General features: G+C 40.3%; 1 protein-coding gene across 5 annotated transcripts in view; it reads right to left on the bottom strand.

Moving 5' to 3' along the window:
• LOC122557280 (uncharacterized) overlaps window positions 1–24,063 on the bottom strand; it is a 118,101-nt gene extending 94,038 nt beyond the window's left edge. For 2 of the 5 annotated variants that reach the window (XM_043704806.2, XM_043704811.2), the window contains exon 1: window positions 23,916–24,063. The gene's annotated coding sequence lies outside the window, so the exon portion shown is untranslated. Of the gene's footprint in view, window positions 1–8,976; window positions 9,064–23,676; window positions 23,800–23,915 lie in introns of those variants that run through there. The other 3 variants (XM_043704808.2, XM_087991992.1, XM_087991993.1) reach the window with 3 other exon arrangements.
• Between the last annotated feature and the right edge of the window lie 1,485 nt (window positions 24,064–25,548).

Genomic DNA, 25,548 nt, shown 5'->3' with positions numbered 1-25,548 from the left:
CATCCTTATTATGCCTTGCCCAAGTAAAACACCTGGAGAAAGTGAGGACTGCAGACACTGGAGATCAGAGTCAAGAGTGTGGTGCTGGAAAGCACAGCAGGTCAGGCAGCATCCGAGGAGCAGGAAAATCGACGTTTCAGGCATAATTCCTGATAAAGGGCTTATGCCCAAAACGTCGATTCTCCTGCTCCTCGGATGCTGCCTGACTCACTGTGCTTTTCCAGCACCACACTCTTGACAAGTAAAATACCTGTTTATCGATACTTAAGATCTCCATTTTCCTAGGTGTCCTACCACAGATATTTCATGTGCTCCTCTGCAATATCTCCTTAAGCTATCTGGCATTACCACTAACTATTTTTTGGTCATTCATGGGATGAGGGCATCACTGGCTAGGCCAACATTTATTGCCCATCCCAAATTGCGTGGGGGGCAGTTAAGAGTCAATCACATTCCTGTGGGTCTTGAGTCACTTGTAGGCCAGATCAGGTAAGGATGGCAGTTTCCTTCCCCAAAACACATTCGTGAACCAGATGGGTTTTTCTGATAATCACTGATCATTAGATTCTTAATTCCAGAATTTATTGAATTCAAATTCTATCATCTGCTGTGGTGGGATTCAAACCCAGGGCCCCAGAACATTATCTAATGAACAACTGTCCATTACTTGTCTGCAGATCTGTGAGAATGTCTCCACTTCCTCATCAGAACTTCATTTTTCATATAATAACACTATAGAACTCAGTCAGCCTCAGATTCAATATGGGCTGATTGTGTGTTAACTTAGAGTCATAGAGTCAGAGATATACAGCACAGAAACAGTCCAACTCGACCATGTCGACCAGACCGCATAAGACCATAAGACATAGGAGCAAATATTAGGCCATTCAGCCCATCGAGTCTGCTCCACCATTCAATCATGGCTGATCAGTTTCTCAACCATATGCTCCTGCTTTCTCCCCATAACCCTTGATCCTCTTGACAATCAAGAACCTATCTACCTCAGTCTTAAAAATGCTTAATAACCTGGCCTTATGCGGCAATGAATTCCAAAGATTCACCACTCTCTTACTGAAAAAGCTTCTCTTTATCTCCATTCTAAAAGGTATTCCCTTTATTCTAAGGCTATGCTCTCAGATCCTAGTCTCTCCCACCAATGGAAACATCTTCCCAACATCCACCCTGTCCAGGCTATTCAGTATTCTGTAGGTTTCAATTAGATTCGCTCTCATCCTTCTAAACTCCATCGAATATAAACCCAGAGTCCTCAAATGTTTCTCACATGTTACGTTTTTCATTCCTGGGACCATTCTCGTAAACCTCCTCTGAACACGCTCCAGGGCCAGTACATCCAGGGTCAGACCGCAGCCTTACAGAGCCTCAGAAGTACATCCCTGCTTTTATATTTAAATCTTCTCAAAATAAATATAAATTCAGTCCCATTTACCAGCATTTGGCCCATATCTCTCTAAACCCTTCCTATTCATATATCCATCCAGATGCCTTTTAAACATTACAATTTGGAGACACTAGTGTTGGACTGGGGTGGACAAAGTTAAAAATCACACAACACTAGGTCATAGTCCAACAGGTTTATTTGGAAGCACTAGCTTTCAGAGCGCAGCTCCTTCATCAGGTGGTTGTGGAGGATAAGATTATAAGACACAGAATTTATAGCAAAAGATTACAGTGTGATATATTGAAAAAGGCCAATATATAATTTCAGTTACATCACACTGTAAAATTTTGCTACAAATTCTGTGTCTTACAATCTTGTTCTCCACAACCACCTGATGAAGGAGCAGCGCTCTGAAAGCTAGTGCTTCCAAATCAACCTGTTGGACTATAACCTGGTGTTGCATGATTTCTAACTTTTAAATGTTGTAATTGTGTCAGCCGCCACCATTTCCTCTGGCAGCTCATTCCATACATGCTCCACCTCTGCATGAGAACATTGTCCCTTAGGTCCCTTTCATATCCTTCCCCTCTCACCCTAAACCTATGCCCTCAAGTTTTGGACTCCCCCATCCTAGGGAAAAGACCTGGCCTATTTAGCCTATCCATGCCCCTCATGATTTTATAAACCTCTATAATGTCACCCCTCAGCCTCCAACGTTCCAGGGAAAATAACCCAAGCAAATTCAGCCTCTCACTACAGCTCAAACCTTCAATCCTGGCAACGTCGTTGTAAATCTTTGCTTATTTCCAAATCCACTTTCTGAATGTCAATTAAAGAAGACATATTAAACACTTCTTTCGAGTTACTCCCATCATGAAAGAAAGTTTTGATAACTCTAACATCTGCCTGTGGTATTAATTTTATCTCTAGTGATGGACATTGTTTAGTCATTGCTCTGGTCACCAAAAAGATGGAAATACCTGGAACATGTTCCTGTGACTGTTCTGTCTCTTTAACCTCACTCAGACTTTTTTTGATTGGGGGTGAAACTATAAATTTCACTCAGTCAAATCATTACCTCGGTGTACATCAACTCTGTACAGGGTAACTTCTTAACAGTTCTTACTCCCATTGCTGCAACAAGTCAAATTGTAAGTGCACTTTCTACAAAAGCAGACATATAGACTCTACTTATCCCATATATTAAAGTGTTGACTCTCTCAAATGCAAAGGCGTGGATCCTCAGACTCTGGCAGGACCTTTGAGATCCAAGCGATAGACAGCATTTCTTTAGAGCATAGAAGTTACCCCTGTCTGGAAGTCATCCCCTTCTGTAAAGTTATTTGCACCACTTCAATTTGACTGTTGTAGGGCTGAAAGGCAATTCAGCCGATTTCTATACAATAACAAATATACTTCAAAGTAATTATATAATTTATGAAAATGTGTAATAATCAGAAGGTGGTCTTTAATCCTTGAGAATTCCCTCACTAAAGCCACTTGGAAACGAGGGAACCCACTGGATATCAAAACAATTCAGAACTGGAACTCCAGAGTTTGAATCTGACCTCTCTCCCCTCCACACTGTGACATTCAGGCAATACCTGTAATGCTACCAGTCAGCCACTCGTTCCATTTGCTAATTAAGTACTTAAATATTTCATTTATTCAGTCAATGCTGGCATTTATTACCCATGCATGTTTGACATTGAGAAGGTGGTGGTGAGCTGCCTATTGAACTGCTGCAGTCTTTGGGGTGTAGGTATAATGCTGGTAGGGAGGGAATTCCAGGATTTTGGCACAGTAACAATGAAGGAACAGTGATATATTTCCAAGTCAGGATGGTGAGTGGTTTGGAGGAGAAATTGCAGGTGGTGTATCTACTGGAGTGTAGCTTCATAGTTCCTTGAAAGTAATGATGCAAGTAGATCAGACAGTGGAGAAGGCATTTGGTATGCTTTCCTTTATTGGTCAGAGCATTGAGTATAGGCATTGGGAGATCATGTTGCAGCTGTACAGGACATTGGTTAGACTACTTTTGGAATATTGTGTGTAATTCTGGTCTCCTTCCTATTGGAAGGATGTTGTGAAACTTGAAAAGGTTCAGAAAGGTTTACAAGGATGTTGCCATGGTTGGAGGATTTGAGCTATTGGGAAAGGCTAAATAGGCTGGGGCTTTTTTCCCTGGCGCATCAGAGGCTGAGGGGTAACCTTATAGAGGTTTATTAAATCACAAGGTGAATAGACAAGACCTTTTTCCTGAGGTGAGGGAGTCCAGAACTAGAGTGAAAAGGTCTAGGGCGAGAGGGAAAAGATATAAAAGAGACCTAAGGGGCAACGTTTTCACACAGAGGGTGGTGCATGTATGGGATGAGCTGCCAGAGAAAATGGTGGAGGCTGGTACAATTACAGCATTTAAAAGGTATCTGGGTATACGAATAGGAAGGGTTTAGCGGGAAATGGGCCAACTGCTGGCAAATGAGACTAGATTAGGTTAGGATATCTGTTCAACACGGACTAGTTGGACCTAACTGTCTGTTTCCGTGGTATACTCTATGACTCTATTTAGGTGGTGAAAGACACAGGTTTGGAAGGTGCTGCCTAGGGAGGAAGGTGCGAAGGAATATTTTCCATTTAACATGTTGATTAAACAAACACAATATAAATACACATATTCTTATTTCTCTTCTTCATCTTCAACTGACTTTTCTGGTGAAGTATTGCACAATCAAGGAATAAATGCATTTACTTTCAACCTTCTTTTCCTTACAGCATTGCACACATTCAGCAACAGACATAAGTTGCAATGATGCATAAAGGCGGGGACGTTCAGCCAACACATTTGTAATGCACCTTCCCAGACATTAGTTCGGGATCTTTAACAGCACCCTTAGCATTAGAATATGAAAAACCTTTCTTCTATATTTCTTGGTATCACATATCCTATTGTTTCTTCAAATAGAATTAACAACTAGACATGTTACAAATATCACTCTGAGCTGAGTCCTAACATTATTATTTTTTCATAGGTTTGCACCTTCACATAAAACAGAAGGAACCTTGATTAAAAACAATGGGTGATATTTTTAGAACATTATTACGTTTGGGATTGATTTGCAATGAAGAAACCATAACTCACTTGCACTGAATATTGAGTTGCCATCTGTTGCACATAGGAAAGCCCTTTGTTTTCTCCTGGCCAAGAATGATTTTTGCGCAGTGCTTGGCTCCTTTTTCATTCAGTAACAGGTGCTGGGCCCTACTGTAACACTAGACTCAAGCTGCAAACATGTGGAATCTGTGTAGAATTCATTTTTGAGGAACAGTGTGGTTAAACCTACAGCAGATCTCAGGCAGAATTTTTTTAAGGCTGCCTTTGCTGCTTTTCAATTCCCTGCAGATTCCATCATTTATTCACTTAGAGCATGGTCAGCAAATAGAGAACCGTGCATCAGTTAACTGCTCCTGTAAAGAACACATATATTGTGTAAAACATTCTGACTTAAGCACTAGAGAAGTAACATCTCAATTTTTCAAAATATCACAATGAGTTCTAGATTAAAGAACTATTCTTACTTTGTTTGATGAATGCTTTAGTTAGAGGGATACACCTCACAGAGATTTATTGCATTATAAATATATTATATCGGGTAAGTATTTGAAAACTCTGCTTATACAATGGGCGAAGATATTTACAATGTTGTCACCCAGCAATGATTAAGAATTTCAAGGAACCTCACAAATAATGTACTTAGACAACAGATGGCAACTCAATAAGAACCTAATAAGATTAACTTGTATCAAGTATCTCCCACTGAACGTAATTGGATGAAGAAGCAGAAATATTAGCATGACACTGAAAAGATTGAGACAACTTTAAAACATTGGTGTGGACTTGTTGGGCCGAAGGACCTGTTCCCACACTGTAGGGAATCTAATCTAAAAACAAATTTGTATTACTTATGTAACATCTCCTCATTAAAAGTTAGGAGATCGACACTGCATGAAAATAGGTTTTGGAAACGTTTGAAGATAAAGAGAGAAAAGAGTTTCAGTGATCAGGATTGAGAAAGCTGAAGAGTCTTCCAACCTGAAGACAGTGTCAGGGAAAAGGCGGACGGAGGAGAGAATAGTCTCAGGGCTGAATCTTAAGTGACAAATTTCGTGAGTTCCATGGAGGTATCTCTCTACTAGACCAAACAGATTTTCTCATGCTATCTTACCAAACTCACCTCAACACTGAGGCACATGCCCTTGTTTTGTATTTTCCCATTCATCCTTGATGGAAATACTCACTACTACAGGGATACCCTGCGACCCCTGGCACCTGATCCATATTTAAAAGATAGTCCAGTGCTGCCCAGCATAGTTCCTGACATTTTTCTCAGATGTGAAAAACAAAAGAATATTAGAGCCCTGGTTTGGGGACAGGGACCAGTGGGTCCTTGGTAGATGGGATGGTATAGAGGAGGGTCAAGAGTGTGGTGCTGGAAAAGCACAGCAGGTTGTCAATGTGAATTTATTCTTCACATGCCAGAACTTCTACCTCTTATTCACAATGCATTCAGTCTTTTGTCTTCTGCGGGGGTGCTAGTGGAATCTACATTAGACTCCCATACAGTTTATTAATTTTGAGGTTGTAGTAATTGTCATAAGCTTCTAATACTGCTTTGAATTTTTCATAGAGATGTACAGCATGGAAACAGACCCTTCAGTCCAATCCGTCCATGCCGACCAGATATCCCAACCCAATCTAGTCCCACCTGCCAGCACCCAGCCCATATCCCTCCAAACCCTTCCTATTCATATACACATCCAAATGCCTCTTAAATGTTGCAATTGTATCAGCCTCCACCACTTCCTCTGGCAGCTCATTTCATAACCGTACCACTCTTTGTCTGCAACAGTTGCCCCTTAGGTCTCTTTTATATCTTTCTCCTCTCACTCTAAACCTACGCCCTCCAGTTCTGGACTCCCTCACCCCAGGGAAAAGACTTTGCCTATTTATCCTATCCATGCCCCTCATAATTTTGTAAACCTCTATAACGTCACCCCTCAGCCTCCGACACTCCAGGGAAAACAGCCCCAGCCTGTTCAGCCTCTCTCTATAGCTCAAATCCTTCAACCTTGGTAACATTCTTGTAAATCTTTTTTGAACCCTTTCAAGTTTCACAACATCTTTCTGATAGGAAGGAGACCAGAATTGCACACAATATTCCAACAGTGGCCTAACCAATGTCCTGTACAAGCGCAACATGACCTCCCAACTCCTGTACTCAATACTCTGACCAATAAAAGAAAGCAAACCAAACGCCTTCTTCACTATCCTATCTACCTGTGACTCCACTTTCAAGGAGCTATGAACCTGCACTCCAAGGTCTCTTTGTTCAGCAACACTCTCTAGGACCTTACCATTAAGTGTATAAGTCCTGCTAAGATTTGCTTTCCCAAAATGCAGCACCTCGCATTTATCTGAATTAAACTCCATCTGCCACTTCTCTGCCCATTGGCCCATCTGGTCAAGATCCTGTTGTAATCTGAGGTAACCCTCTTCCTGTCCACTACACCTCCAATTTTGGTGTCATCTGCAAACTTACTAACTGTACCTTTTATGCTTGCATCCAAGTCATTTATGTAAATGACAAAAAGTAAAGGATCCAGCACCGATCCTTGTGGCACTCCACTGGTCACAGGCCTCCAGTCTGAAAAACAACTCTCCACCACCACCCCCTGTCTTCTACCTTTGAGCCAGTTCTGTATCCAAATGGCTAGTTCTCCCTGTATTCCATGAGATCTAACCTTGCTAATCAGTCTCCCATGGGGAACCTTGTCGAACACCTTACTGAAGTCCATATAGATCACATCTACTGCTCTGCCCTTATCAATCCTCTTTGTTACTTCTTCAAAAAACTCAATCAAGTTTGTGAGACATGATTTCCCATGCACAAAGCCATGTTGACTATCTCTAATCAGTCCTTGTCTTTCCAAATACATGTACATACTGTCCCTCAGGATTCCCTCCAACAACTTGCCCACCACCGACGTCAGGCTCATCGGTCTATAGTTCCCTGGCTTGTCCTTACCACCCTTCTGAAACAGTGGCACCACATTTGGCAACCTCTAGTCTTCCGGCACCATGTTTCACTTATTCCTTGGCAAGCAATAACAGCATTTGCTACATGTACAGAAGTGCATTTAGTTGTTCAGATTCTGCCTTAGTTTCCACTTTGGAAGCTATTCTGTACAACAATAATTATTTGCTCCAGGATCTCCCAACTTTGTATTTAATTTGGCTATGAGAGAGAACTTGCATGTTTCAGGCTGAAGACCCAGGAAATTGTTAATCAAACAATTTGAATGATAAACGTTGAGCAATTTAAAGAAACATGCAATTCTGCTCCAACACAGAATCATATCACCAGTTTTATGGTCTGTGGTAAAACTGAAGAACTGAATTCCTACACTTCTAATCTCTGCATATTTAAATAACAAAATAAATAGTCACTGTTTAAAAATTGAGAAATTTAACAATCAAGCTTTATGAAATTGCACCTTCAGAACCTGTGCCATTATTTAGTAGCAAGTACAACAAAATCCCATTGGGACCTCACGCAACAAGGTGTAATTTTCTCAAGGCCTTTTACAGTGAGACTCTGTGTAACAGTAGAAGTCGTCATCTCTTCAATTGATTGCCTATCAATGATGCTACCTCAAAAGTATAATTGGATTTCCATATTGTTCTGCAGATGTGCAGACTCCCAAAGTTACACTCATTTTTCGGTGGAACAGTGACTGTGACATTTTCACCATTATTACCGCTGTAAATCCTGAGACAATTCAAACAGAGCTCAAGGAGTTTATCAGTAAGAATTAAAAAAAAACTAGCACACTAATAACACCTAGAAGAGCAGAATAACATGAATGATGTGCAAATATGCAGGTAACATTATAAGGTATAGCTAATGATTCCAGCAAGGATAGAATTGGACCAGCAAGAGCCTTGAGATAATGCCAGTGAATATAAAGGATTCAGCACGTTCCCAAGGTCAAGGTCCAAAGTGGCATTGTTGCAGAAGCAAATTTGGACTTAATGAGAGGAACATAAAATATATTTAGAACATAATTCCTCAAATGCACAACCCACACATATTCAAACTGAACTTCATTTGCCACTCTCTAGCCACCCAACTAATCCATTGATTCAAAAGAAGAACCATCAAACAGACATTAGTATCCTTCCTGAAGCCAGCTCCATGGCCATTCAGGCAACACTCCTGTAAAATCAACTACAATGGACCAGACATTTCCCCAAATGGTTAAAAATCACCTGGTCCTGTTTTTGCAACTTGCAAATGTGTTCCAGACATGATAAAGAAAACTTAACAAAGATATTCTGAAGCTCTCCTTGACATGCAGCAACATTGACATTAATGATTGGGAGCAGCTTGCTACCAATTGTTCAAAACAAAATCAATTTATCCATCAAGCTTTGAGACACAACACGTTAATGATGATGCAGAATGGCAGCAGGGAAGAAATAAAGAACAAATCCTGCATTTCAGCTGTCATCACCTCACCTTGTGGTACAATACTCCAATGTTTCCTCACGCTGTGAGATTCTGCACACCATACACCGATCGCAGTACTGACTTTTGGTTCCGGATGCTGCTATCATGTTCTCATAGCTGGAACAAGTTATGAATGCTTGTTTTAAATTGTGAATTTTTTTGTGGCAGAATGCCATACATCTACTTTTTGACTTGATTTGATTTGATTTATTATTGTCAAACGTACTGTGTGCTAACCAGACAAATCATAGTTTTCATACTGCTTCCACTTTTTGCCAATTCCAATTCTGCTCAAAGAATGCCTCTTAAAACTAAGTTCCTCTGGACTCAAAGGTCTGCTTTGATATTGAGCCATGATTGCAGAAGTTCTTTTTCTTAAGATTCTTACACATTTGATGCAACTGCAATATGCCAACTTCTGTGAACAGCCAAAATTTATTAAGCAAGTACAAGCTTTGGAGGAATCCGTAATACTCTTTGCAAGGTTTTCGGAGCCATGAAAAGAGATCTCTCTGATCAAAGGGACCAGTTCTTCCTTTATACAAATTCTTTACATCACAGTCAGTAATGCCCATAAGACAACCCCCAGCCATTCCTCCACAGTCACATGCCACTCAAGTCACAACATAGTGACCTGATTATCCCCAGAAACAATATCATTTAGATCATTCCTTAATGGCAAGACCTGGTGTAAATAGTTTTTTTAAATTGCAGGGTATAGTCAGAATTTTAAGTGCAATGTTCTTATTGATTCTGAATAGGAGATGATAATGTAAATTTATTCTGAATAGTAGGAGATGGCAATGTAAGTTTTTTTACGATACATCTGCAAGACAGAAAAACATACCACCTTACCTCTGGAGCATCCAATTTCTTCAAAGTCATCAGAGCAAATTAACCCCTTAACATCTCACTCTCTGGTCTATATTGAGTGAAATCCTCTTAGCTGATCACTGTGCATGGAATCTTGAAATGGCTGCATGCCAATGTGGGACCTCTCAAACCTTGATCGACAAATGCATTAATGCTATTAGAGTCATATGGCAGAGAAACAGGCCTTCCAGCCCACCATGTCTGTGCCAACCAACAAACACCAAACTACATTAATCCCATTTACCTGTACTTTTTTCAAAGGCTACCATATCCTGGCATATCCATGACTCATCCAGACGCTTTGTAAACGTTGCAAGAATACCCGCATTCATTACCCTCTCAGACAGCACCCTCAATATTGTTACCTTTCTCTGGATTAAAAAAAATCCTCAGATCTCTTCTAACCCATTTACTCCTCACATCAAACTTAGACCCACTGGTCTTAGACACGCCTGCCATGGAGAAAAGATTCTCACGATCTACCACATCTACGCCTCCCATAATTTTGTATACCTCAATCAGATCCCCCTCAGCCTTCTCCGCAACAAACCCAGCCTATCCAGTCTCTTCTCATAACTGAGACCTTCCATCCCCGGCAACATCTTGGTGAATCTCCTCTGCACCCACTCCAGTGCAATCACATCCTTCTGATAGTGTGGTGACCAAAACTGTAGTCTATTTGCAGCCTAACCTGTAGTTGAGAAAGTTGTATCTTGCTCCTACATTCTATCCCCCAGCTAATGAAGGGAAGCACCTCACTCTTTTCAGGAATAAGTTCCATCTGCCATTGCATAGAATCACAAAATTCCCACACTGTAGAAAGAGGCCATTCAGTCTTTGAGTCTATACTGACCCTCCGAAAAGCATCCCACCCAGACCCAGCTGCCTATTCTATTCCCACAGCCCCACATTTACCTTGGCTCATCCAATCTAGTCTGTGTATCCCTAGACAGTATGGAGCAAGTTAGCATGGCCAATCCATCAACCTCGCATATCTTTGGACTGTGGGAGGAAAACAACGCACCTGGAGGAAACCTTTGCAAACTCCACAAAGTCACCCAAAGCTGGAATTGAACCCAGGTCCCTGGCGCTGTGAGACAGCAGTGCTAACCACAAAGCCACCACTACCCCACCCAATTTATCAGCTGATCAATATCAGACTGTAGCCTTAGATTATCTTCTTCATTGTCAACAACACCACCACGTTCATGTTGTATGCAAATTTAATAAATATACCTTCCATATTTCATATCTAAGTCATTAATGTACATAATAAATCACAAGGGTCTCAGCATTGAACCCTATGGTACATTGCTGGTCAAAGGCTTTTAGTCATAAAAACAATCCTCTACCATCATCCTTTGCCTCGTATTCATAAGCCAATTTTAGACCCAGTTTGCCAACCTGCTTTGGATTCCATGAGCCTTTACCTTTTGGATTAATGTTCCACGTGGCTCCTTGTCAAAGGCCTGAGAACTTGGAGTGGGAGGGGAAAGATCCAGTGGTTGTGTAGATAACAATAAAGATAAAACTAGGGCAGAGGTTGAACAGCTAGGAGCTAAATTAAAAAGCAGAACCAAAAAGGTAATAATCTCTGGATCACTACCTAAGCCACGAGCTAATTGGCACAGGGTCAATAAGATTAAGCAGGTAAATGCGTGACTCAAAGATTGGTGTGGGAGAAATGGATCTGAATTCATGGGGTATTGGCACCAGTACTGGGGAAGAACGGGCCTGTTTTGACGGGACAATCTTCATCTGAACCGTGCTGGGACCAGAGTCCTAGCAAATCGCATAACTAAGGCTGTAGACAGGGCTTTAAACTAAATTAGCTGGTATGACATCGTGGGAATCACAGCTGAAAGGGGATCAGAATTGGGAGTGAATATTCAAGGAGAGACATCCTATCGAAAAGATAGGCAGATGGGGTGGGGTTGCCTTATTAGTAAGAAATGAAATTAAATCAATAGTAAGAAACTAAGTAGGGTCAGATGGTACAGAATCTATGTGGATAGAATTGAGGAACTGCAAAGGTGAAAAAACCATAGTCAGAATTATGTACAGGTTTCCCAATAGTAGTCAGGAGCTGGAGTGCAAGATACACCAGGAGATAGAAAAGATGTGTAGGAAAGGCAAAGTTACAGTGATCATGGGTGATTTCAATATGCAGATAGACTAGGAAAATCAGGTTGGTAGTGGATTGCAAGAAAAGAAATTTGTGGAATGTCTACGAAATGGCATTTTGGAGCAGCTTGTGGCGGGGCCCACCAGGGAACAAGCAATACTGCATTTAATGATGTGCAATGAGGCAGACTTGATAAGGGAGCTTTAGGTAAAGGAAGCCTTAGGAGGCAGTGATCATAATATGATTGAATTTACTATGTAATTTGAGAGGGAAAAGACAGAATTAGAGGTAACGGTATTCCTCCGGGTGTTCTAGTTTCCTCTCACAATGCAAAATATGTGCAGGTCAGGTGAATTGGCCATGCTAAATTGCCCATAGTGATAGGTACATTAGTCAAGGGTAAATGTAGGGGAATGGGTCTGGGTGGGTTACTCTTCGGAGGGTCGGTTTGGACATGTTGAGCCAAAGGGCCTGTTTCCATACTGTAAAGTATCTAATCTAATCTAATTTAAAGCCTGTCAATTGCACTACCCTCATCAATATATTTATTCACCTTTGCAAAAACTCAACTGAATTAGTCAGACCAGATCTCCTTCTAACAAATCATGCTGACGATCCCTCATTAATCCCTACCTTCCCTGATTAATCCCTGCCTTTTTAAGTATTGATTAATCCCAGTTGTAAATTTGCTCGCTGAGCTGGTAGATTTGTTCTTAGACGTTTGGTCACCATGCTAGGTGTTACCCAGTTCAGCTCACAAATTTACAACCTGATCCACAACCTGAGCTACAAATCCTCTCCAAAATCTCATTGATTAATACTATTCCTCAGAATTTTTTCCAATAATTTCCCTATCACTAACTTCAGACTAACTGGTTTGTTATTGCCTGATGAGAAATATTCATTTAAGACAGATGCAATTTGTGCCAGATCACACCAGTTCATCTTGTCTCCTTGTGATGAGATCAGTGCTGCTGCCAAGCAGTAAACTTTGCCAACATAGCTGGTTTCCCCAGGTGCAGTGCACTGTTGACTGTACACACATTGCAGTGAGAGGGCCATTTCATAATGCAACTGTCTTTATCAAAAGAAAAGCATTCCAATCCATCAAGTGCAAGTTACCTGTGATCGTCAGTGCCACATCCTAGAGGTCTACACCAGGTAGCCTGGGAGCTGCCGGGATGCCTACATCCTTGAGAACTCTCAAGTTCCTGATGATTCTGTTAAACAATCTCTGTACTTAGGCTGAGTGTAGATATAATGCAGCTCATTCTTTGAACAGAGCTATGATGGAGCAGAAGACAGGCCTCCTAATGATGTGGCTCTGATGCTTGTGTTAGTCTGCAGGGACCCTGCTGTACACCCCAGACAGGGTGTACCAAATATTCCTTGCATGCAATGCTCTACAAAATGACCATTGATAAGAAGGAACATCTCCTTCACCATGATGGAGCACCACAGTATCAGGCCCAATTTGACAAATGGATGGCTGCTTCCAATAGACATTAGTTGGATGCAGTGATCAGCTGTTGACTGTAAATCTGCTGTTGCTCAGAAGGTAAGTGGTCCCTGTCAGCTCCCAGAAGCAAATGCAACTTTTGTTTGTTTTTTCTTCACTTTTGCTGAACAGAAGTGACTGTCTCCAACCATTTGAAGGCTCTCCAATAAATTATGGTCCCAGATTGAACAATGAGAAGATGCTATTCGAAGCTGGGCATTGGGAAAAGAATAGCACTTCCTTAGACAGGATTCTCAGATGGGATGACACCAAGAACAGAGAACATTGAACAAAGAACAGCATAGCACAGTATAGGCCGTTTGGCTCTCGATGTTGTGCCAATGTTTTATCCTACTCTAACATCAAACTAACCTACATGCCCATCATTTTACTATCATCCATGTGTCTATCCAAGAGTTGTATAAATGTCCCTAATGTATCTAATTCTATTACCACTGCTGGCAGTGCATTCCACACACCCGTACAGAACCTACCTCTGACATCTCCACTAAACCTTCCTCTAATCACCTTAAAATTATGCCCACTTGTGATAGCCATTTCTGCCGTGGGAAAAAGTCTCTAGCAATCCGTCATCTTGTACATCGCTATGAAGTCGCTTCTCATCCTTCTTCAATCCAATCAGAAAAGCCCTAGCTCCCCCAAACTTTCTTCATAAGACATGCCTTCCAGTCAGGCAGCATCCTGGTGAATCTCCTCTGCACCCTTGCTAAAGCTTCCACATTCTTCTTATAATGAAGAGACCAGAATGGAAAATAATATTCCAAGTTCGAGCCAAATTCAACTGAAACAGTCTGTTGTTGAATATCGTGCCAACACTTATTGTCTACCTTCATACATAAAGGTTGGTCATTTGAACTCGGTGTTCACACATTAGCAGAAGTTAATGTTATCAGTAGATGATGCAAAGATTGTGGAAAACTACATAAAAATCTAACTTAAAAGTAAAATACAAGAGAAACCAATCAGATCCTCACCCATAACCCAATAAAGAGACTACAACTACTCCAGTCGGATTCTGGTTGAATATTCAATAATTTCAATATAAAATAGATTTAAATCAAAACATTTAAGCTCCAAAATATTCAAATTGTATTCAAAATAAAATTGGCAACTCACAAAGTCAAAGAAAAAACAAATAGATCTTTAGGTATAAATGCTAATGCCATGTTTGGATAAAGATTAAATGGGTATACCCAGTACAGGGCTCTTGCAACACAATGGCAGTGTCTCTATCTCTGAGCTGGCCAAGGTTCAAGCCCCATCTGTTCCGTATCTGTGTAATAACACTACAGAACAGGTTGATCAAAAAATATTTATGTGAGATTAGCACTAGAGATGAGATTATGTACAGTGTACTATAACCATCATTCAAATTAGAACTAGCAGCTTGAAAAGACAATTTAGGTTTCCAATCCCCTGTGCAGACATTTCATGTTTACATTGTAAACTAGCCATCTTATCCAGCTGAGTGTTACAGTAATTTTCTCAATCCTTTTGGAAGTCTTCAAAATGTAGTAACATTTTATGACCTAAACGAGAGTAAGAGTGAGCATGTTTTACAATCAGAGAAAGGAGTTAATATTTCTATCTTTAATAACATTAGTAAGACAAACTAGTTTAACAATTCTCAGAAAAGTGTATACAAAATAGCCCACTTCAATTTTTTCTCAGGCTGAGGTAATCTCACAACAGCAGTCTTGTGCCTTTCACAATTACCTTATTCTTGGTTTAAAGCTGCAGCTCTGAAAAGCAAGGGTGTGTAGAATGTCCCTCAAAAACATTGTTGGCATTTGATTTTTATCTCTCTTCAGTCTTTAGAGAGTTTGCATAAACAAATCTAGCTCTTAGGGTAAATTACAGAGTCAGTTTTCCCAGAAGTGTAAAACATGCGATACTTGATGTCTGTCCAGATCAGAAAAGAAAATTACCACAGTGACGTTAGGGCTAAAGAGCTTTTAACTTTTGTCAGGTTATAGGTTCAACATGTTGGAATGAGTTAAATTCAGCAATTCAATAACGGACCCAAGTGATAAACATAGCCTTTATAGTTCATGATTCCACCATTGATCTTAACATGACCTTGTAAATCTCCAACCCACAAAACTGAACTAATCATTTCAGTGTATAATTCTACAATCAAACATGTCTCTATACAGTATGTGATAGCCATTCCTTTGGACAGCAGACAGAATGGTAGAAATCATATCCGAATAATAGTTAACAGGTTGCAAGCCAAAAACATTTAATGCACATTACACAGGCATGCAGTCACATTCAGCGGCAGAGGTAGAGTTCATTTCAATGTGTTCACCTTAATTTGATCAAACTGAGCCCCTCAAATCACCAGTCACTTTTTTTATTGAAGTATAGTTCATCATTACTTCTCTGTACTTTTTTTCTTGTTCCTAGTAATCTCTATATAATGTAAAATTACAGAATGATACAACACAAAAAGAGGTTATTTTCCCTATGATGGCTGTTTAAACAAGCTGACCAATTAGTCCCATTTCCCTCCTCTTTATCATAGCCTTGCAAATTTCTCCAATCCATTAATTTATACATTTATTTTTGAAAGTTACTGTTTAATTTGTCTCCAACACCAACTAATGCCATACATTTCAGATCATAGCAATACGCTACACAAAATACTTCTTTCTTCTGGTGCTTCCGGTTAACTTGTCAATGACCTCAAAATTGGGTCCTTTGGTTACTGATTCTCCTGCCATTGGAATCATTTTCTCATTATTTGCAGCATCAAAATCCTTCATGAACACTTTTCACCTTCCCTGCTGTAAGGAGAACACTGCCAATTTCTTTCATTTTTTAAAATCTCTATAACTGAAGTTGCTTATCCCAGGCACCCGCCATTCCAACAGCCTGTATGAGTCTTCATAAAGTCTGTTAATATTTTCCTGTTTATAATATTTCCAAGTTTTGTGTCATCTGAAAGCTTAAAATTATACCCTATGTACTAATATTGTCTGTGAGAGACAATTGCATATTTCTCTCCAGTCTTTAAAGAGAGCAGTTCACCATTAACTCTGAATTCTGTTCCTTAACCAATTGCAAACTAATGCAGCATGTTTAATCCCATTGCCTTTAAAATGTCTATTATATGACACTTTACTCTGAATAACTCAAGACCAGATGACATTCTCCCATTGATACACTTTAGGATCCTCCAGAAATGCCACTGCACTCATTCTGCAGGAATTGAGCAGGAAGTTTAATCTTACTCACTTCGGATAGTTATTTAGGATATAAGAAAGATGAAAACCATGTCTAACTCCTGGATAAGTATGCAATTAACACCCACCAAATTCTCCAACCATCCAACTCCTGCTGTGCTCTGGCTAGCTCCCTAATATGATGTGACTGCCCTCAACGCATAAATTAGCCCCAAGAGACTCTCCCTCTGACTAGCCTTTGACTAGCCTCTGAGCCCACCTTCTCCCAAACCACCCGACCATCTGACCTCCAACTCCAGCTCAATCCCATCCACCTACAACCACTCTGCCATTCTACCCATTTGTTATCATACTCTCTGCCATTCCACTACCCTACCATACTGCCTCCTAAAGGCCGATCACTTTCACCATACCCACCTGCCACGTGGCCACCCTACACACCTTACACTGCACTGATCTACCACATCAACCAGCAACCATCTGATCTACATGTTACTTTACCTACTTACTCCTCTCACCCTAAGCCCGACCCACACCGTACTCCCACATACCTCTAACCGACTTTCCTCACCCACCTTACCTCCTTTTACCTATGTACCTCATTGCCTTTAGCCTTTGTTCACATCTCACCCATTTAACCTGTCCCTCACTTATCTGTCTCATCCTGCACCCTTTACCACTTATCTCATTCATTCTACCCACTTGTACATCTACATATTCACCCATTCAGTGACCTTTACATTAGTGGTATATTTATACTGTTGATACCAAATATAGCTAATGCCATTAAAAAAAAGGGGGATCTGGCTACTGTGCAGATACTTTCTGAAGATTCCTACATTGAGGGAATTTTGAAGAATATGATTGGTCAGAAAATCAGAAGAAGATAAATTAGTAACTTTTTGTCTGGTTGGAATCAGATGGAGGTGCTCTGACACTGGAAGATTTGGGCCATTGTTCCAAATCTGAGATTAATTATCCTACAATTTGTTTACCCTGCCCTGTTTGGAGTTCTAATGAACATCTTACCTCCTTCAGACTATTATCCCTCAATTTCCAGATGTTTAAAAATTTAAGTTGGTATCAGTCAAATCATTAGTCACTTTGTTTATTGAAATCTTATTTCTTCTCTTCAAATATTGATAATGTCTTTTGTATTTAACTTTAATTTGAAATATATATGTTCTGAGAATGTCTTCCTCCTTGATCAAATGTCTTTGTAAAAAAATGAGTGACTATTTAACTTAAATGAAGGGATAACTGTTGCAAATGTTTCTCCTCAAGCACAGTATCTAAAAAGTTTCTAATACCATCACTGCACTCCATATAGAACATTTCCATTAGGACATCAACAATCATTTGCAGTTCTCATCGATAATTTGATAGTATTTCAAAACATGGTTGTGCGGTTAAAAATAGAATTTGAACAAATTCATTCACCATCCATCAGTGCATCTGTTCTTTCATAAAGTGTGCAATAGCCATATTTTGCATCCAGCCCAGAAAACAAAGCTAAAAACTAGATAAAATAAGCAAATTAAGTGAGTGGAATAAAAGGAGATAGATGAATGTAAAACATAACATATACAGAAAAAGAAGGATGATTTCTGTGAATAATTCCAAATTGCTATGACTGAAGTTGAAAGAGATCTAAGAAATTTTCAGAAGTGCTCCAGCCCCTACTCATAATAAAACCTTCTGCTTCCTCTCCAGCTTGACTCTGACATTTAAACTGGGATAGTGAGGTGAATAGCATGATATTCATCTTTATAGGGATACAAATAGTGTCAATGAGACCTGAGGCCCAATTTCAGCATTGAGCCACTCATTTCAGCCCACACTCCCCATGCAATGTTTAATTCAGAGCTAATGACAGGCCTGAAAGAAATTCCACCTCATGACTACAAATAAACGTCTAAAGGGAGAAGTCAAAGGCAGATCCTAAGCAGTATTTCAAATTAAAGCTAGATGATTGGAACATGGAGAATGGAAAATTTAGGACTGACATCAACAGTTTCTGTATAAAGAATCAAGTATGTTTTGAATGGATTTCTAGTGAAAGCAATGAAGCCAAAATCTTCTGGGATGCTATGGTGACCCAATTAGTGTTGAATGTACTTTTCGATGCTGGATTGATGACCATTTTTACACATAGACAGGGGATAAAATTACAAGGCATTGCTAATATGAAAACATGTTTCAAATGTTCTGTGTGGAGACTTATTTGCTGTTTTAAGCGTACTGTTTTGAAACAGTTTTCTAAACCCTTACAGCACGAAATAATTTTCAGGTTATGATCCAAAAGAGCACAAACGTGGCACATATCATAAATGTCCAAATAACTTCTGTCTCTTTGACCTGTGCTCAATTATTAGATCTTAGCAGATGTGGAAATGTTGCAACTAGCCTAAGTTACACACCTTTCCCTCATCTAACAGAGAGAATACAAATCACAATTAAAAATCAGCCAGAATTCCAGCTATTCTTTGCTTGCAATATCTCCCTACTGGTAAAGTTCAATGGCTAAACAAAATCAAGCTGAGCTCTGATCCTCTCTATGCTCAAATAGTCTACTGACAGTCACCATACATTTTGGGACATTAAGACTTGTGAAGATGCATTGTCTGAAATATGAACCAGAATGCAATTTACTGGAAACATATCATCATTGTTTTTTGGAAAGAACACTTTGCAAAAAAGAACACTTTGCAAAGCAAAGAAGATTGCCTGTGGCAGGAAAAATGCTGCATTTGCAAAGTGCACAAGCTGCTCAACTGCAGTCAGAGAGAAGTCACATGACCTAATATTTGTGTGTAATAAAACTATTGGATTTGAACAGGCAGATAAATGACTGGAGCAACACCTTTTTCCCTTTCTCTCTTTAGAACTGAAATGCTTTTTATCAAAGGATGTGAGTGAAAAACGTACTGGAAAGTTTTTTCACTACAAGTGGTGGATTCTTAAAGAGAGAATTCAAAGTCTACCCTACTGTTTCCAGAAAAGTGAATTCTGTCAGCCACAGCTAATAAAAGGAGAAGTGCTACTGCTAACAGCTTGTGCGACTTTGTTCACAGATCAACAGATTATAAGAGCAGGGAGACAACATGGGAGCTGTGCAAAACATTGATTAGGCCACAGCTGGAGTACTTTGTGGGGTTCTGGTCATTGTAGGTAGGATGTTATTGCACTGGAGGTGGTGCAGAGGAGATTCACCAAGATGTTCCCTAGGTTGAGACATTTTAGCTATGAAGAGGGGCTTGGGTTGTTTTGCAGAGGTTTTGGGGGACCTGACTGCAGTGTATAAGATTATGAGGGGCATGGGCAGGGTGAATAGGCTGCAACTGTTTCCCTTCTTTGAAGGGTCAGTAAGGGAAGGGTATTTTAAGGTGAAGGCGGGAGGTTTACAGGGGATTTGAGGAAAACTTTTTCACCCAGAGGCTGGTGGGAATCCATGATACATGTCCTGGTTGGGTAGTTGGAATGGGAAACTTCACAACCTTTAAAAAGTAAACAGATGAGCACTTGAAATGTCAAAACATTCAAATTCATGGGCCAAGTGCTGGAAGTGGTGTAGGTAGTGCAGATAAAAAGGCACAGATTTGATAGGCCGAAGAGTCTCTTCTCTGCTGTACAACTCTACAACTCTAACTTGTTGGCGTTTCCGTGTATCTGCTGCCCTTGTCCTTCTAGATGGAAGTTGTCATGGGTCTGAAAGATGCTGTCTAAGGAATCTCAATGAATTATGCAGATCACATTACAGGTGATATACTCTGCTGCTACTAAATGTCGGTGGTGGAGCGCATGGATGTTTGTGCATATGGTACTAATCAAATGAGCTGCTTTGTCCTCAATTTGTCAAGCTTCTTGAGTGTTACTGGAGCTGCACCCATCCAGGCAAATAGTGAGTATTCCATCATACTCATGACTTGTGCCTTGCAGATGGCCAACACATTTTGGGGATGCAAGAAGTGAGGAACTTGCCTCTGCATTCCTTGCCTCTGACCTGCTCTTGTACCCTCCTATTCATGTGGCTAGTCCACCTCAGTTAACCTCCAGGATCCTGATAGTAGGGATTCAGTGACGATAACACGATTGATTGTCAAGGACAATAATTAGATTTTCTCTCATTGGATAAGGTCATTGCCAGGCAATTGTGTGGCATGAATGTTACTTGCCACTCTTAAGCTCAATCATGGATATTGTCCAGGACAAGAAGCATTTGGACATGGACTGCTTCAATATCTGAGATGTTGCAAATGGTGCTGACCATTGTGCAATTAGTGAACATCCCCACTTCTGATCTTATGATGGAGGGAAGGTGGTTAATGAAATAGTTAATGATGACTAAGTTTAAGACACTACTCTGAGGAACTCCTGAACAGAGGTTGGTAAGGAAGCTTCAAAATTGTACTTCCTATCCCAAAGCCCAAGGGGCTGAATTTTGAATCACATGGCAAGGGGTAGGGGTGTATTGCCCAGGTTATTTCCCCAGAAACAGGATGATGATCCAAACGGTCATCTGCCAAATCAAATAAATTAATCCCCAATAAATCAGAGACTCAGTGGAATTTGTTTGATGTTTAGTCAGTGCAAAGATGTTAATACTGATTCCTCGGCAAACCCTACCTAGATTCTTTCAAGTCAAGCCTCATATCCTTTTGCCAGTTCTTTGGTCGACTTATGGGTACTTTTAATGGCATATGTGTTTCCGAATATGTCTGCTGTCATAGTCATAGAGTCATAGAGATGTACAGCATGGAAACAGACCCTTTGGTCCAACTCGTCCATGCTGATCAGATATCCCACCCAATCTAGTCCCACCTGCCAGCACCTGGCCCACATCCCTCCAAACCCTTCCTATTCATATACCCATCCAGATGCCTTTTAATTGTTGCAATTGTACTAGCCTCCACCACTTCCTTTGGCAGCTCATTCCATACACGTACCACCCTCTGTGTGAAAAAGTTGCCCCTTAGGTCTCTTTTATATCTTTCCCATCTCACCCTAAACCTATGCCCTCTAGTTCTGGACTCCCTCACCACAGGGAAAAGACTTTGTCTATTTATCCTATCCATGCCCCTCATGATTTTGTAAACCTCCATAACGTCACCCCTCAGCCTCCGATGCTCCAGGGAAAACAGCCCGAGCCTATTCATCTTCTCCCTAAAGCTTAAATTCTCCAACCCAGGCAACATCCTTGTAAATCTTTTCTGAACCTTTTGAAGTTTCACAACATCTTTCTGATAGGAAGGAGACCAGAATTGCGTGCAATATTCCAACAGTGGCCTAACCAATGTCCTGTACAGCCGCAACATGACCTCCCAACTCCTGTACTCAATACTCTGACCAAAAAAGGAAAGCATACCAAACTACCTTCTTCACTATCCTATCTACCTGCGACTCCACTTTCAAGGAGCTATGAACCTGCACTACAAGGTCTCCTTGTTCAGCAACACTCCCGAGGACCTTCCCATTAAGTGTATAAGACCTGCTAAGATTTGCTTTCCCAAAATGCATGAAGAACTTTATCAAATACCTTTCAAAACCCAATATGTTAAACATCTAAAACTATGGCAATCTTTATCAACACTGCTATTTCAACAGGAACTCATCAGATTTCACAGGCACAATTTGGCTTTAACAAATCCTTAATGGGTGTCTCTTATTAACCTGCACTTGAAAGTTACTTTTTCTCTTAAAAGTAATCAGTTGCAATTTTCATGCTACTGACATTAGGCTGATTAGCTATCTCCCCTTTTTGAACAAGGGTATAACACTTACAATCCTCTAGTTCTCTGGCACTATTCAAATACTGATGAAGGATTGAAGCATCAAAGCTTCTAAATGCAGCCTAACTTCCCTCAGCAGTCCCTTAGAAACTATCATATCTGGCATTTACTTGTTGACATTGAGTGATGCCAGGCGAACGTGAGGACTGCAGGTGCTGGAGATTAGAGTTGAGAGTGTGGTGCTGGAAAAGCACAGCAGGTCAGACAGTATCAGAGGTGCAGGAGAGTTGATATTTCAGGCAAAGGCCCGTCGTTGGGAATCAGGAGTGATGCCAATCTGCTTATTATAAATCTTCTTTTTGGTGTCATTTTAATCTTTCGTTCTTTTGTCATTCCGGAAACTCTATTTTTGGGCATCCATTTTTCTTCTTTTTGGGAACATGTTGGGTTTTCATTCAAACCATCTCCGTGTTGGAACAAGTTACAACTGATGCCTTCTGGACAGTAATATTTTTATATTGCTGATGCTAAGAGCCTTGGCCAAATCCCACCCAAACTGCTACATTTGTTTATGGCCTTCTAACCTCAGGAAAGATATAATGATCTTGGAAGAAGTGCAGTTTCATGGGATTTATACTAGATCTTCAAAGGATCAAATTACCAGGACAGTTTACAAAACTCAGTTTCTGTTCTCTCAGATTTACAGGATGGTCTAATGAGGGTATTTGAAATTATGAAGAGATTCTGTGGAATGGATATAGATATGCGACTTCCTCGGGTTGAAGAATCCAGGACAATACAGCATAATCTTAAACTTAAGAGTCAGATATGGAATCAGAAAACACATCACCATCCCCAAACAAATGTGTCGTGAAAAACTGGAATCGCTCCCCTAAAAGGCTGTACATGCTCAGTTAATTGAAATTGAAAGCTGAGATCAGAAATAGCTATATATTTTTGATGTGTAGGTGGGTAGTTGGATGCGGAAGAATGCTGGAGCTGAAGAGTCGGATCAGCCGTGATCCACCTGAATGCACAGGTTCCAGGGACTGATTGACCTCATCCAATCCAACGCCACTTCTTCACATTTCATCAACGAAACTATCTCTTCAAACTCAAAGGATAACAACGCAAAGAAATGTGCAAACAGTACCGCAGGCAAAGGGCTGGGGAAGATAACGATACTTAACCAGAGGCAGATAGATTTGGCGATCAGTGCTGACGATAGCTAATGTACACGGAGTCACAATGTACAGAAATCTATATACCACTCACCTGATGAAGAAAACTGAGAACAATCAGAGGTGTTCTAAAGAAACCTCACCGGCTACTGCAACTAAAACCACTCCAGCTAACACCCAAGTATTTGGTTTTAGAGTAAGGCGGCTTATTGGCTTCCTTTAAAGTGAAAACAAAAGTTCCAGAACATGGATTCCCATAACTAGAAAAATTCAGTTTAAACATCCAGCAATACGTATAGCAGCCATCAAAATAAAAAACAAAGAAACATTTACCTTCAATCATTAATTGCATCAGGTGTCAAGAGGAGGTTACCAAACTAAAACAGTATTCGTCTAAGCAGGAAAACTGTACAATTTGTCCTCACACCCACCCTGACAGGATCTCTTTACAAGTAGCTGTGCACACCCTGCTCAATAACCAGTCACCAACACAGGGAAAACCTGGAATGGATTCTGACAACAAAATCCACGTCATGATACAGCTTTCTGTTTGAGTCTCAGGTGATCAAAATAGTTATATTTCCATTGGAATTAAACAATCTGAATAATATATATAGAAGAATTTGCTCACAATTAAAGTAAACAATGGCATTGCAAAGTGCTTTGCAAACTTTTTAAACATTGTTTAGCATGTTTCAAAGTATATTTTTGTTATAAAGTAAAAAAAATCACACAACACCAGTTTATAGTCCAACAGGTTTATTTGGAAGCACTAGCTTTTGGAGCACTGCTCCTTCATCACAACCACCTCCAAAAGCTAGTGCTTCCAAATGAACCTGTTGGACTATACCTGGTGTTATGTGATTTTTAACTTTGTACATCCCAGTCCAACACCGGCACCTGGAAATCATATTTTTGTTATGATTCACTATGTTGTGACATGGAATGCAGGTGATATCTTCCCAATACAACTTGTATCTAGTGTTCTGTTCATTGTTAATTGTGATGAAGAGTCCAATTGTTCAAGGACAAAATGCTGCAGATGCTGAAAATCTGCACCAAAAGAAGAAAATGCTGTAAATATTCAGCACGTCAAGGAGAATCCAAAAGAAGGAAAATAAAGTTAACGGCCAAGATCTTATTGCAAACTTCAGAACCTCAAATATAAAACCAAATATACGTTCCAATACCATCAACCCCCTCCCCACTTAACAGTACCAGATTAACTCAGCAATTTTATTAAAAGAGACCTCCCAAATGGCCTTTGCCCAATCTTTCATCCAACAGGTCAGAGGCCAGCAACTCTGATGCCTCAGCAACCCCATAGTCAGATTGACACAACTAAAGCAGGGGAGATATCTCAGGACACTGCCAGATAAATAAATTCCTGAATACAGGTCATTCTGCAATAGCACGTGTTTCATTAATGCGAATTCGCTGTAACGCGATTGATGAATTAGCGACACAGTTTCCAAACCATGTACTTTTAAAATTTGTGTTGGCTGTAATGTGATTACATCACCAACACTTGAGTGCTATTTCTAAAGCGCAATTTTTTTATAATGCAGGGTTGCACAAAAATGCAACAATCACATCATAGAAGAATTACCAGTAGTTCTGTATGTCAACCTGGTGAAGCTACCAAACAGGACTACTTACACACCAAAAAGCACAAGCCACAAGTGCTGGACAGAGCAAAGTGATCTCACAACCAACAGATCAGACCTAAGCTCTGCAGTCCTGCCACATCCAGATGTAAATGGTGGACAATTAAACAACTCATGGGAGTAGGAGACTCCACAAATATCTTCATCCCCAATATTGGGAGAGCCCAGCACATTAGTCCAAAAGATAAAGCTGAAGCATTTGCAGCAATCTTCAGCCAGAAGTGTTGAGTGGATGATCCATTTCAGTCTCCTCCAGTGGTTCCCAGCCTCACAGATGCCAATCTTCAGCCAGTTCGATT

Source organism: Chiloscyllium plagiosum, unplaced genomic scaffold (genome assembly GCF_037043375.1).
Source record: "Chiloscyllium plagiosum isolate Xiang-an unplaced genomic scaffold, Cpla_swu_hap1 HiC_scaffold_11, whole genome shotgun sequence".
Taxonomy (NCBI): Eukaryota; Metazoa; Chordata; class Chondrichthyes; order Orectolobiformes; family Hemiscylliidae; genus Chiloscyllium; species Chiloscyllium plagiosum.
This window is presented reverse-complemented; position numbering and strand designations above follow the sequence as displayed.